Source organism: Pseudophryne corroboree, chromosome 10, assembly GCF_028390025.1.
Source record: "Pseudophryne corroboree isolate aPseCor3 chromosome 10, aPseCor3.hap2, whole genome shotgun sequence".
Taxonomy (NCBI): domain Eukaryota; kingdom Metazoa; phylum Chordata; class Amphibia; order Anura; family Myobatrachidae; genus Pseudophryne; species Pseudophryne corroboree.
Window position 1 is genome coordinate 300,690,079 of NC_086453.1, and position 12,302 is coordinate 300,702,380.

A 12,302-nucleotide genomic window follows, 5' to 3' on the forward strand; every position below is an offset into this window, starting at 1 on the left:
CATATTCGGCAGCGCTTTACAGATATATATATATATATATATATACATATATAGAGAGAGAGAGGGATCATAATATTATTTTGCAAGTACTTCATTATTATTCCATGTTCCCACCCAGAATTAATAGAGACAAGCCCCTGACTTGACCCAATACTGCCAATGGGCATTGCAAAGGTTGGGTGTAACATAGGTTTTTTTTTTTTGCAATATGTGTTATAAAAGCTGATCCTGTGTTTCCTTCTCTTTCCAATACATTAATGCTGGGCACACTGATTCGGCGTCTCTGACATAACCACGCCTGAGTTCCTCCATGTGCGTAGATATCCCAAAAAAAAAAAGGACATCGCAATCAGAGTACAATCACACAAGAGTGGGGCCTAGCCGTCTTCCACCACTCAGGAAATACAGGGAGTGCATTGATTTTTCTTTAATGATCCATAGCAAAAAGAAAAGGTTTAAACGGGGTTTGAAACTTGAGAACTTCTCCTGCAAAATGATAACATAAATAGGTTGGGGGGTACGTTGAGGCGACCTTGATAAGTTTTACAGACCGGTTTATTTAACCATTAATTGCAACTGTGTTTATGTTTTATCGAACTTGACATCACTTTCTTCTTTTTTTTACTTAATTAAAAGAAAAATCTAAATATTAGAGAATTATTATGTCCAAATTAAGGCTGGAATCAATATTGCTGCATCATGGACCTCTCCCAATTCATGTTTGTGTTATAGCTATGGCATAGCAATTCCATTGTGACGTAACAATGCCAGGAGGTGGGAGCCTGTTTGTGGTCACGTAACGTCTGTCTGATTTGATTTTCTCTTTTTTTTTTTTTTATAAGCAGCTCTTGTATTGAAATAATGAGTCTTTAGGCTAAAAATAAAATAGCTTGTTCATTGTACACATCTAGTTCCTAAACATATCTACCCATTATACCATTATTTCCCTGGTAGAACCCCCCCCTCCCCCCCCCATATTTAAGTACTGGTGTCCTTTTATTAAGCCTTGGACTGAGTTAAAGTGGACAGAGATAAAGGGACATTTACTAAGCAGTGATAAGAACGGAGAAGTGAGCCACTGGAGAAGTTGCACCATCAACCAATCAGTTGCTCTGTATAATTTTATAGTATACAAATTCTAGATGTTACTTCAGTGCTGATTGGTTGCCATGGGCAACTTCTCCACTGGCTCGCTTCTCTGCTCTTATCACTGCTTAGTAAATGTCCCCCAAAGTAAAAACCAGCTTCTGTCATTTTTAAGACCCAGCATGTAACATGGCAGTTAGGAGCTGACTGGCTGGTACTTTATCTCTCTCCAAGGCATAGTAAATAGACCCCTTAATTTTTTTTTATTGCATGTAACTTTGTAAGTACACATTTGAAACTTCCATGTGCTGCTGCTGTATAGTTGCATTATAAACAAGCATCAACGCAGGGTTGTGTAGCTTTCCTTCGAAAAAAAAGGGTTAGGAGGCCTTAATTACGTTCATTAAAATTTGTCTTTCTCTATCGTCCTAGTGGATGCTGGGGTTCCTGAAAGGACCATGGGGGGATAGCGGCTCCGCAGGAGACAGGGCACAAAAAGTAAAGCTTTTCCGATCAGGTGGTGTGCACTGGCTCCTCCCCCTATGACCCTCCTCCAGACTCCAGTTAGATTTTTGTGCCCGGCCGAGAAGGGTGCAATCTAGGTGGCTCTCCTAAAGAGCTGCTTAGAGAAAGTTTAGCTAGGTTTTTTATGTTACAGTGATTCCTGCTGGCAACAGGATCACTGCAGCGAGGGACTGAGGGGAGAAGGAGTCAACTCACCTGCGTGCAGGATGGATTGGCTTCTTGGCTACTGGACATCAAGCTCCAGAGGGACGATCACAGGTACAGCCTGGATGGTCACCGGAGCCGCGCCGCCGGCCCCCTTGCAGATGCTGAAGACAGAAGAGGTCCAGAATCGGCGGCTGAAGACTCCTGCAGTCTTCTAAAGGTAGCGCACAGCACTGCAGCTGTGCGCCATTTTCCTCTCAGCACACTTCACACGGCAGTCACTGAGGGTGCAGGGCGCTGGGAGGGGGGCGCCCTGGGAGGCAAAATGAGTACCTATAAAGGCTAAAAATACCTCACATATAGCCCTAGAGGCTATATGGAGATATTTAACCCCTGCCTGATTTCTCAAAATAGCGGGAGACGAGCCCGCCGGAAAAGGGGCGGGGCCTATCTCCTCAGCACACGGCGCCATTTCCTCTCACAGCTCCGCTGGTCAGGACGGCTCCCAGGTCTCTCCCCTGCACTGCACTACAGAAACAGGGTAAAACAGAGAGGGGGGGCAAATTTATGGCGATATTTTTATATAACAAAGCAGCTATAGGGGAGCACTTATTATAAGGCTATCCCTGATATATATATAGCGCTTTTGGTGTGTGCTGGCAAACTCTCCCTCTGTCTCCCCAAAGGGCTAGTGGGTCCTGTCTTCATTAGGAGCATTCCCTGTGTGTCTGCTGTGTGTCGGTACGTGTGTGTCGACATGTATGAGGACGATATTGGTGTGGAGGCGGAGCAATTGCCAAATATGGGGATGTCACCTCCTAGGGGGTCGACACCAGAATGGATGCCTTTATTTATGGAACTACGGGATAGTGTCAACACGCTAAAGCAGTCGTTTGACGACATGAGACGGCCGGACAATCAATTAGTGCCTGTCCAGGCGACTCAAACACCGTCAAGGGCTGTGAAACGCCCTTTGCCTCAGTCGGTCGACACAGACCCAGACACAGGCGATGACTCCAGTGGTGACGGTGACGAATCAACCGTATTTTCCAGTAGGGCCACACGTTATATGATTTTGGCAATGAAGGAGGCGTTACATTTAGCTGATACTACAGGTACCACTAAACAGGGTATTATGTGGGGTATGAAAAAACTACCTATAGTTTTTCCTGAATCAGAAGAACTAAATGACGTGTGTAATGAAGCGTGGGTTGCCCCTGATAAAAAGCTGATAATTTCAAAGAAATTATTGGCATTATACCCTTTCCCGCCAGAGGTTAGGGAGCGCTGGGAAACACCTCCTAGGGTGGACAAGGCGCTAACACGCTTATCTAAACAAGTGGCGTTACCCTCTCCTGAGACGGCCGCACTTAAAGATCCATCAGATAGGAGGATGGAAAATATCCAAAAAAGTATATACACACATGCAGGTGTTATACTACGACCAGCTGTAGCAACTGCCTGGATGGGCAGTGCGGGGGTAGTTGGTCAGAATCCCTGATTGAAAATATTGATACCCTGGACAGGGACAATATTCTACTGTCGTTAGAACAAATAAAGGATGCATTTCTTTATATGCGTGATGCACAGAGGGATATATGCACACTGGCATCACGGGTAAGTGCTATGTCCATTTCGGCCAGAAGAGCTTTATGGACGCGACAGTGGACAGGCGATGCGGATTCAAAACGGCATATGGAAGTTTTGCCGTATAAGGGGGAGGAGTTATTTGGAGTCGGTCTATCAGATTTGGTGGCCACGGCTACAGCCGGGAAATCCACCTTTCTACCTCAAGTCACTCCCCAACAGAAAAAGGCACCGACTTTTCAACCGCAGCCCTTTCGTTCCTTTAAAAATAAGAGAGCAAAGGGCTATTCATATTTGCCACGAGGCAAAGGTCGAGGGAAGAGACAGCAACACGCAGCTCCTTCCCAGGATCAGAAGCCCTCCCCGGCTTCTACAAAAGCCTCAGCATGACGCTGGGGCTTCTCAAGCGGACTCGGGGACGGTGGGCGGTCGTCTCAAAAATTACAGCGCGCAGTGGGCTCACTCGCAAGTAGATCCCTGGATCCTGCAGATAATATCTCAGGGATACAGGTTGGAATTAGAGACAGATCCACCTCGCCGTTTCCTGAGGTCTGCTTTACCAACGTCCCCCTCCGAAAGGGAGACGGTGTTGGAGAGCCATTCACAAGCTGTACTCTCAGCAGGTGATAGTCAAGGTACCTCTTCTGCAACAAGGGAAGGGGTATTATTCCACTCTTTTTGTGGTACCGAAGCCGGATGGCTCGGTAAGGCCTATTCTAAATCTGAAGTCCTTGAACCTGTACATAAAGAAGTTCAAGTTCAAAATGGAGTCACTCAGAGCAGTGATAGCGAACCTGGAAGAGGGGAACTTTATGGTATCCTTGGACATCAAGGATGCGTATCTCCACGTTCCAATTTACCCCTCACACCAGGGGTACCTCAGGTTCGTTGTACAAAACTGTCACTATCAGTTTCAGACGCTGCCGTTCGGATTGTCCACGGCACCTCGGATCTTTACAAAGGTAATGGCCGAGATGATGATTCTTCTTCGAAGAAAAGGCGTATTAATTATCCCATACTTGGACGATCTCCTAATAAGGGCGAGGTCCAGAGAACAGCTAGAGATGGGATTAGCACTGTCTCAAGAAGTGCTAAAACAGCACGGGTGGATTCTGAATATTCCAAAATCCCAGTTAATGCCGACAACTCGTCTGCTGTTCCTAGGGATGATTCTGGACACGGTTCAGAAAAAGGTTTTTCTCCCGGAGGAAAAAGCCAAGGAGTTATCCGAGCTTGTCAGGAACCTCCTAAAACCAGGAAAGGTGTCTGTACATCAATGCACAAGAGTCCTGGGAAAAATGGTGGCTTCTTACGAAGCGATTCCATTCGGCAGATTCCACGCAAGAATTTTCCAAAGGGATCTGTTGGACAAATGGTCAGGGTCGCATCTTCAGATGCACCTACGGATAACCCTGTCTCCAAGGACAAGGGTGTCTCTTCTGTGGTGGTTGCAGAGTGCTCATCTATTGGAGGGCCGCAGATTCGGCATACAGGATTGGATCCTGGTGACCACGGACGCCAGCCTGAGAGGCTGGGGAGCAGTCACACAAGGAAGAAACTTCCAGGGAGTATGGACGAGCCTGGAAACGTCTCTTCACATAAACATTCTGGAACTAAGAGCAATATACAATGCTCTAAACCAGGCAGAACCTCTGCTTCAGGGAAAACCGGTATTGATCCAGTCGGACAACATCACGGCAGTCGCCCATGTGAACAGACAGGGCGGCACAAGAAGCAGGAGGGCAATGGCAGAAGCTGCAAGGATTCTTCGCTGGGCAGAGAATCATGTGATAGCACTGTCAGCAGTGTTCATCCCGGGAGTGGACAACTGGGAAGCAGACTTCCTCAGCAGACACGATCTTCACCCGGGAGAGTGGGGACTTCATCCAGAAGTCTTCCACATGCTGGTAACCCGTTGGGAAAGACCAATGGTGGACATGATGGCGTCTCGCCTCAACAAAAAACTGGACAGGTATTGCGCCAGGTCAAGAGATCCGCAGGCAATAGCTGTGGACGCGCTGGTAACGCCTTGGGTGTACCAGTCGGTGTATGTGTTTCCTCCTCTGCCTCTCATACCAAAAGTATTGAGAATTATACGGCAAAGAGGCGTAAGAACGATACTAGTGGTTCCGGATTGGCCAAGGAGGACTTGGTACCCGGAACTTCAAGAGATGATCACGGAAGATCCGTGGCCTCTACCTCTAAGGAGGGACTTGCTTCAGCAGGGTCCCTGTCTGTTTCAAGACTTACCGCGGCTGCGTTTGACGGCATGGCGGTTGAACGCCGGATCCTAAAGGAAAGAGGCATGCCGGAAGAAGTCATTCCTACTTTGATTAAAGCAAGGAAGGAAGTAACCGTGCAACATTATCACCGAATTTGGCGAAAATATGTTGCGTGGTGCGAAGATCGGAGTGCTCCGACGGAGGAATTTCAACTGGGTCGATTCCTACATTTCCTGCAATCAGGATTGTCAATGGGTCTCAAATTGGGATCTATTAAGGTTCAAATTTCGGCCCTGTCGATTTTCTTTCAAAAAGAATTGGCTTCAGTCCCTGAAGTCCAGACCTTTGTTAAGGGAGTGCTGCATATACAGCCTCCTGTGGTGCCTCCAGTGGCACCGTGGGATCTAAATGTGGTTTTGGACTTCCTAAAATCTCATTGGTTTGAACCACTAAAAAAGGTGGATTTGAAATATCTCACATGGAAAGTGACCATGCTTCTAGCCCTGGCTTCTGCCAGGAGAGTGTCAGAATTGGCAGCTTTATCTTACAAAAGCCCATATCTGATTTTCCATTCGGACAGGGCAGAACTGCGAACTCGTCCGCATTTTCTCCCTAAGGTGGTGTCAGCATTTCATCTGAACCAGCCTATTGTAGTGCCTGCGGCTACAAGTGACTTGGAGGACTCCAAGTTACTGGACGTTGTCAGAGCATTAAAAATATATATTGCAAGGACAGCTGGAGTCAGAAAATCTGACTCGTTGTTTATATTGTATGCACCCAACAAGATGGGTGCTCCTGCGTCTAAGCAGACGATTGCTCGTTGGATCTGTAGCACAATCCAACTTGCACATTCTGTGGCAGGCTTGCCACAGCCTAAATCTGTAAAGGCCCACTCCACAAGGAAGGTGGGCTCATCTTGGGCGGCTGCCCGAGGGGTCTCGGCATTACAACTTTGCCGAGCAGCTACGTGGTCAGGGGAGAACACGTTTGTAAAATTTTACAAATTTGATACTCTGGCTAAGGAGGACCTGGAGTTCTCTCATTCGGTGCTGCAGAGTCATCCGCACTCTCCCGCCCGTTTGGGAGCTTTGGTATAATCCCCATGGTCCTTTCAGGAACCCCAGCATCCACTAGGACGATAGAGAAAATAAGATTTTACTTACCGATAAATCTATTTCTCGGAGTCCGTAGTGGATGCTGGGCGCCCATCCCAAGTGCGGATTATCTGCATAAGTTGTACATAGTTATTGTTAACTAATTCGGGTTATTGTTAAAGGAAGCCATCTTTCAGAGGCTCCGCTGTTATCATACTGTTAACTGGGTTTAGATCACAAGTTGTACGGTGTGATTGGTGTGGCTGGTATGAGTCTTACCCGGGATTCAAAATCCTCCCTTATTGTGTACGCTCGTCCGGGCACAGTACCTAACTGGAGTCTGGAGGAGGGTCATAGGGGGAGGAGCCAGTGCACACCACCTGATCGGAAAAGCTTTACTTTTTGTGCCCTGTCTCCTGCGGAGCCGCTATCCCCCCATGGTCCTTTCAGGAACCCCAGCATCCACTACGGACTCCGAGAAATAGATTTATCGGTAAGTAAAATCTTATTTTTTTTTACCCCCTTAGTGCTCCTCAACCACTATTAAATCATTACAAGGAAAAAAAAAAAGATTACAACATGAAAAGATTATGCTCGATTCTTGAGTTTAATCAAGAAAAAGTTCAGGCGTAATTCGATACACTAGTCATTGTGACGTAATGGAATAGTATCCGGTTCTCACTGGTCATTGTTATAAGGAACTCTGTATTTTATAACTCACAAGTTTATATTGCACCAGTGCTGTGTGAGCTTCTTCTCCAGACATCTCCTCTGAGAATGGGTTTCCCGCCCACCAGATTAACGTCTGAGGGGCGGACAAGTCACGGAATTCTGTGGTGACTTTTATTATCCTTATATTTCACAGTAGGGCGTTCATTAGTCCTTAATACATTGGTAGTATTTTTTATGGCCAATAAATGGATGTACCGTATATTAATTATTTAATTATCACATTATTAAATTATGATCTGGTCCGCTTATTTTTATATTTATTTTTTTAATGACAAATGTGTCCTCATACACCTGTCGCCATATGGCGTGACACGACTGGTGGGACTTAGATGCCCAGCAACAGGCAGTGGTTTTCGTGCTTGATTAATTTTTCCTGACTTTACTGATAGTGTACTCAGTAGCTAATAGTGTACTAAGGCCTGATTCAGATGTGGTCGCTAATGCAATCGCAACTGCAATTTTTTTACGCAGCTGCCGCATGAAAATATGATAATTCTACACCGCCTGGAAATGTGTCGAGATGCCCTCTGGTGGCTTCACAGATCCCAACAACTGCGTACAAATACACAGTGGTGGTCACAGATCAGCCCATGGTCACGCAGCATGGCCTCAGCAACTGAGACGCTGGCACTATGTTTACTGCGTATGGGATTGCAGATGTATGCAGAGACACGCCCTGAAAATGGTCATGACATGCCCAAGTTTTTGACATCGTTCTGCGCTACCTCCCACAAAACGGCCCTAGTCTTACGACCAATTGCGAATAAATCCTCACTTCAAGCGCAGTCACTTTTGATTGCAATTCAGTCCATGCGCATTGCAGCTAAAATGCATGCGCAGCCAACCTATAATCTCTCATCGTAAATATGGAAGTAGTATTTTTGATCACAAAGGAATTGGTGTAGTTTGTCCTGAATTTTGCCTCTTAATGCTAGTACACACTAGCCGATCCCTGCCGACGCCAATATTGGCGGCGGCGGGGCCGGCATCGGCAAGTACATCGGGACAGGCAGCGACATGGGGGGGGAGGGCGGCTGGGGGAACGACGGACATGCTGCATCTGCAGCGTGGCTATCGTTAATGAAGACCTCCCTCATCTGTACATGTTCAGATGAGGGAGGGGGTTGTTAAGGAGGCGCGGGAGCGCGCATTGCTAACGACATTGAGTGTGCGCACTGGACGGGATTGTGAAAGATCTCGCTCAGGATGGCCCTTCTGGGCGCGATCTTTCACTTTCACGTCTAGTGTGTATGGGGCTTCAATTTGCTAATAGTGTATTTAGGATTAGTATCTTTGTCACGGTAAAATTGGTGGAAAGTAGCAGATTAAGATGCAGAATTCAAGAGTTAGTTGCATGCTGCAGCTAAGTAATGCCAGCAAAAGTGTGTGGAGGGATGTGAGGTGCGGATAGTCCATGGGGGCCAAGAGGGGCTATTTGTTGCAACTTGTGGGTAGGTGGAGTCACATTATTATGACCACCAGCTAATAGTCGGAGTAAACGCCGTGTGCAGCACGCTAGACAGGCTAAACTGTCATTTTAGACACACGTCTGGTAGCCCCCAGGTTCATTTTGATGATGAACTGCTACACTGTAGTGCGTTGGTCGGCCCTCGCATAACTTTGTAGCCGACTTTGACCTCTCACATTAATGGCACGTGGTGCTCCGCAGTTTCCATGTGGGTTATTCACAATGGTGCCATTTGTCCAGTCACGATACACCTTCACCACAGTAGCACGTGGACAGTTCACAAACTGCGCTGTTACAGGAATACTGCCACCCTAGGCCCGAAAGCCGATAATCATCTCTTTTTGCAACTTGGATAAATCGCCCCTTTTACCCATGACAGCAACGGAGTGATAGGTGTGCAGGCGGCCTATCGCACACCTTATATACCCACCAAGACAGCGCACGTCACATGACGTACTTCACGGGCTACGCGCTGCCAACGTCAAATGTAGGAGATGGTCATAATAATGTGACTCGACTGTGTATATCTGTGTATTTTTTTTCTTTCATGAGTTTTCTAATGCTGTTCTGTCAGTGACAGGACACTGTACGATGGGCTGGAATGGGTTTGGGTTCAGGGTTTTGCAGTGTCTGTGTTGAATAATGAAATGTTTGATTGAGGTAAATTTGATCAAATTAGTTAAAACGGAACCCTAGCAGCAGATGGTAATGTTTAAACAAAGTGTCAAATAAATTTACTTGTGTTTGTCTCTGGTACGGGTAATGCATGTCCTAATGTGGCCACTGTAATGAAAGTTGTTGTCTTTTATACAGGTTGAGCATCCCTTATCCAAAATGCTTGGGACCAGAGGTATTTTGGATATCGTATTTTTCCGTATTTTGAATAATTGCATACCATAATGAGATATCATGGCGATGGGACCTAAGTCTAAGCACAGAATACATTTATGTTTCTTATACACCTTATACACACAGAGCCTAATTCAGATTTGATCGCAGCAGCAAATTTGTTAGCTAATGGGCAAAACCATTTGCACTGCAGGGGGTGGGGAAGGGGGGGAGGGAGATGTAACGTGCAGATAGGGGTGGTCATTCCGAGTTGTTCGCTCGTTATTTTTTTCCCGCAACGGAGCGATTAGTCGCTAATGCGCATGCGCAATGTCCGCAGTGCGACTGCGCCAAGTAAATTTGCTATGCAGTTAGGTTTTTTACTCACGGCATTACGAGGTTTTTTCTTTGTTCTGGTGATCGTAATGTGATTGACAGGAAGTGGGTGTTTCTGGGCGGAAACTGGCCGTTTTATGGGAGTGTGTGAAAAAACGCTACCGTTTCTGGGAAAAACGCGGGAGTGGCTGGAGAAACGGAGGAGTGCCTGGGCAAACGCTGGGTGTGTTTGTGACGTCAAACCAGGAACGACAAGCACTGAACTGATCGCACTGGAAGAGTAAGTCTGGAGCTACTCAGAAACTGCACAGAGAAGTCTTTTCGCAATATTGCGAATCTTTCGTTCGCAATTTTGATAAGCTAAGATTCACTCCCAGTAGGCGGCGGCTTAGCGTGTGCAAAGCTGCTAAAAGCAGCTTGCGAACGAACAACTCGGAATCACCCCCAGAGTTAGATTTGGGTGGGGTGTGTTCAAACTGAAATTTAAATTGCAGTGTAAAAATAAAGCAGCCAGTATTTACCCTGCACAGAAACAATATAACCCACCCAAATCTAACTCTCTCTGCAAATGTTATATCTGCCCCACCTGCAGTGCACATGGGAGGTCATTCCGAGTCGTTCGCTCGGAAAATTTCTTCGCATCGCAGCGTTTTTCCGCTTAGTGCGCATGCGCAATGTCCGCACTGCGACTGCGCCAAGTAAATTTGCTATGAAGTTTGGATTTTTACTCACCGCTTTTTCTTCGCTCAGGCGATCGTAGTGTGATTGACAGGAAATGGGTGTTACTGGGCGGAAACAGGCCGTTTTATGGGCGTGTGGGAAAAAACGCTACCGTTTCCGGAAAAAACGCGGGAGTGGCTGGAGAAACGGAGGAGTGTCTGGGCGAACGCTGGGTGTGTTTGTGACGTCAAACCAGGAACGATAAGCACTGAACTGATCGCAGATGCCGAGTAAGTCTGAAGCTACTCTGAAACTGCTACGAGATGTGTAATCGCAATATTGCGAATCTTTCGTTCGCAATTTTAAGAAGCTAAGATTCACTCCCAGTAGGCGGCGGCTTAGCGTGTGCAATACTGCTAAAATCGCCTTGCGAGCGAACAACTCGGAATGAGAGCCATGGTTTTGCCCATTAGCTAACAAATTTGCTGCTGAGATCAGATCTGAATTACCCCCGTAGCCTGCAGATAATTTTATACAATATTTTTTACAAACTTTGTGCTTTAAACAAAGTGTGTGTACATTCACACAATTCATTTATGTTTCATATACACCTTATACACACAGCCTGAAGGTCATGTAATACAATATTTTTAATAACTTTGTGTATTAAACAAAGTATGTGTACATTGAGCCATCAGAAAACAAAGGTTGCACTATCTCACTCTCACTCAGACAATTCCGTATTTCGTAATATTCTGTATTTCGGAATATTTGGATATGGGACACTCAACCTGTATAGCATCACCATATTAACCATTTACTTCATGATTACGAATGTCAGAGGTCATATAGGGCTGGGTACACACCTGACATATGTTGGTGGACACGCTGACTAAGTATACACACTTACCGTTTGGTCCCGCGATATGTCAGTCCCTGCCATGCCGCCGGGTGGGCACTTAAGTTTGCCCACCCAGCTAAGAGGTCGGCCCCCGTAACAAGTGTAGATATATCATCCATCGGCTGTGTTGCAGGGCCAACGCGATAGGTCTGTGAACAATGTCATTCCCAGACATATCGCGGGAACACACCTGCCCATGATATATCGGTTGTTCAATTGAATGGCCGATATATTGGCCAGTGTGTACCCAACACCTTTCACAGCTGTGTGTACAGGTATTCATACCACTCAGATTTAAAATGGTCCTATTTAAAAGAGCTTATGGAAAGATTTTGGGAGCCACAAAAAAAGTGTTGTGAAAATACTGTAATGATATAAATTAAGAGCGCATATCTGCTGCTTCTCACTAAGGGGTCCATGTACTAAGCCTTGGAGAGAGGTACAGTGGACAGAGATAAAGGGGAGATTTGACAACGCTTGGAGAAAGATAAATGGAGAGGTATAAAGCACTAATCAATCAGTGTCTATCATTTTTCAAACACAGCCTGTAACACGACAGCTGATTGGTTGTTTTTTTATCTCTCCATCTATCTGTCTCCAAGCTTTGATATATCTTCTCCAAAGTACCAGCCAATCAGCTCCTAACTGTAAAGTTAAAGACTGTATTTGAAAAATGACAGTTAGGAGCTGATATTTCCATTGGCAGTTTAACTGTGTCT

General features: G+C 46.0%; 1 protein-coding gene across 5 annotated transcripts in view; it reads left to right on the top strand.

Annotated features, from left to right (window-relative positions):
- The window catches only part of CHD5 (chromodomain helicase DNA binding protein 5), a 477,691-nt gene that overhangs the window by 22,368 nt on the left and 443,021 nt on the right, over positions 1–12,302 (top strand). The gene's annotated exons all lie outside the window — the stretch shown is intronic.